Source organism: Acyrthosiphon pisum, chromosome A2 (assembly GCF_005508785.2).
Source record: "Acyrthosiphon pisum isolate AL4f chromosome A2, pea_aphid_22Mar2018_4r6ur, whole genome shotgun sequence".
In the NCBI taxonomy this organism is placed as follows: domain Eukaryota; kingdom Metazoa; phylum Arthropoda; class Insecta; order Hemiptera; family Aphididae; genus Acyrthosiphon; species Acyrthosiphon pisum.
Genome location: NC_042495.1, coordinates 33,837,484 through 33,840,778, shown reverse-complemented (window position 1 = coordinate 33,840,778; position 3,295 = coordinate 33,837,484). Strand labels below are relative to the sequence as shown.

General features: G+C 27.6%; 1 non-coding gene across 1 annotated transcript; it reads left to right on the top strand.

The window, feature by feature from the left end:
• The first annotated feature begins 539 nt into the window (after positions 1–539).
• Positions 540–612, top strand: TRNAV-AAC. The gene has a single exon. It is a non-coding gene; the product is annotated as a tRNA-Val (tRNA).
• The last annotated feature ends 2,683 nt before the right edge of the window (positions 613–3,295 follow it).

Genomic DNA, 3,295 nt, shown 5'->3' with positions numbered 1-3,295 from the left:
AGTTCTCAAAAAAAAAAAAATCGTAAAATAGTTCAATGTTGTCGTTAGAAACGAAGTACAAAAAAATTACTGCTATGTTATGTACAAGGATTAATAAATAAAAATATCAATTATAAATTCTTTGAATTCTTCAATTGATACAAAATAAATAGGTACTTGAATATACCGTTAGAAACACGAAAATATAATAACGGTATATTAATAAGTAACTTATAAATTGACAATTGACTCATAATAATATTGTAAACCTAATTTACTCTGTTTACACACAATACTCATATTATTTATAGTTTAATAATTTATTAATTATAACACGGACTATCTGAAACAACAAACAATTTGAAATATTATATCTATCACTGACAATAATATCATTGTTTCCATTACGTAAAAGCTGCCCTCTCCTTTGGGAAATATTTATTTTCTTGTTCATAGGCTCATAGCCTCATAGGTAATAATATATAACTTGGTTTGTCGTCAATTATTTTTATTTTAAGACGAATAATTAGGTATAATGAATCCTTCAGATAATTTTGACTGTTTCCGTGGTGTAGCGGTTATCACATCTGCCTAACACGCAGAAGGTCCCCAGTTCGATCCTGGGCGGAAACATTATTTTTTTCTCAAATATTATTATTGAATTAATGAAAGTTAAATGTATTATAGATAGGTTTATTTATTATTATTCTATACCTAAATCTACTACAGTATCTAGTATCTACTACGGACAAATCAGTAGTATTATATAAAACACAACTATGAGGATTGAGTGAGAAAATTTTTGTTTATTCAATGTATTCGTATACCCAGGTGTATTGGAGCGTATACGGGAGTATACGGCGTATACTCATAAGTCATAACAATATTTATAAATAAATGCAATACGTGAAAAAATATTCATTTTATAGATATACGGTGGGTAAATGTTGAGTATACGGTGAATGGCGACAAATGGAAAACGGTATACTATTTAATTAATTGTTTTTAAACATTTTAAATTGGATTTTTAAATTCTGTGGTTTAAAATTAAAAATAATATTTTACGATTGAATATTACTTATTAGGTCGTATACGGTATGCAGTGTACTCGTTGGTAAAAAAGCTGGAGTGGCAAAATTACTTTAAAATAAATACCCTTTAATTTTTAACTGGCATTGCCTAAATCATCATTTAGAAATCGCTGTCAATGCTACAACGAAGGATATAAATGCAACTAATCATTTCAAAAAGTTTATGGATTCACTATATGTATTATACAATAATTCCCCAAAAAACAAAAATGAGATAAAGAATATTTGCAGTGATCTTGATATTGAGTTCTCTGCAGCAAGACCCACCCAGGGCAGAATTGCACAGATGGACTTCATGCACATTATTATTACGATTCAAACCTAACATAAATTATTATATTTTGGTTAATGTCACAGTACCTTTATTAATAAATTATAATATTTATTCTACATTTAATATATCAAAAAGTACAAAAATACAGTCCACTCAAATTTATTTCCTGCCGGAACAACATTGATCTTAGAAATGCATAATTGTGTTCAAACATTTCCGTGTTCAACAGCCGAGTGTGAAAGGGGCTTTAGCCTTTTAAATATTATTTGTAATGATCTTCGAACAAGATTAACTGTTGAACATATTTCCCAATTGATGTTTATTAAAATAAATGGACCTCCATTATATCTTTGGAAACCGGAAATCTATATAAAGTCATGGCTAGTGCGTCATAGATCGGCGGACGATACGAGATGCAAAAAAATTCAAAGAAATATTGAAACTCAAAGGATTTGGAATATTTTGTAACATGATATTTGAACAATAAAAATGTTAACAATATAATTTATGAGTTTTATATTTTTTTAAATTGTTGATTGATACTGAAAATTAAGTAAGAAAAGCGATAAGTATGTTTTATTTCTATATAAATTTTTGGTATAGATATTGACTAAGTATCGAGCGTAGTGAGAAAATTTTTTTTGAGATACAATTAAAAAATATGGCGTATACTCAAGACATTATTTATCAATACATCCCTGCTTATACCTACAGACATAAGATATATTATATTAAATATGAACTCTAGCCAAACCTCTTTAGTTTAAACCAGGAGTCTCCAACCTTCCAACCTACGGCGCGCCAAGATTTTTTCACTGACCCGCCAAGCTAATTAATGTTTTGAAAATAATATATTTATTATATTATTTTCATTGTTTTTAATTTATTGAATTAATTGAATAAAATTAATTTATTATTATTTTCTTTGGGTGTTTTTAATAGCTTATAATAGTAATTTATACAATTATAACTATATACTAAGTACTAACACTAACTAAAAATAGAAAAACTACTCGTTGTAAATAATTAAAAAAAGTATACAAACAATCATTCATTTTTCTAAATAAATCTTATCTGTTCTATTCTTCAATTTCCCAACCGATCTATTCCTTTAAAAATATTGGGCCTCGATGCTAAAGCGTATCTCAAATTTGGCCCGCCGTGAAAAAAAGGTTGGAGACCCCTGGTTTAAACCATAGGGGAAAAGTTACATTAAATAGACTTAGAATTGGTCACACGAGGACTCACAAGGATACCTAATGAAACGAATTCCAGATGCCAAAAAATAATTAATCTACGAAATAATTGGTCCATATTATTCAGATGACAATAAACAAATATCATATTTAAAAAAAAATCGAAATGTATAAATAATCTACTGTAAGCTAATAACCTTGTGGTTGATGCTAATAATATATATATGTAGGTATAATTGAGCTCATAATATGTCAGGCACTAATATTATAATATACACTATAATTTACCAGATATAATTGCTAATTATTAGCAATTATAAATTATAACAATTTGTCGCTTATCATTTTAGATTCTGAGTGGAACGATGAATGTATTGATTTTACAATGATATGTGTTTTTTTTTTTATTTTTTTTTTTGTGTCTGTGTACACGATAAGTAGTCGAAATAATGCTACGATTTTCAACTTCAGTATCTTGTTCGATCAGAAAGTGAATATCATTGGTGCATTGGAAAGGTCAAAATTTAAATTTCTCAGTAGTTTTCAAAAGCACCGGGAAAAACAAAAGAAAAATTAAGGAAAAACGGGAATTTTTACGCAAAATCGATTTTTCATAAAATTGAATTTGGTTTTTGGTGTAACTTTAAAAAAAATGACCGTAGTTACATGAAATTTTGACTGAATGTTCATATTAGCATTTTATATATACAGATAAAATTTTGAAAATAATTTGCCTCTTTTTGAGCTGTTTACGG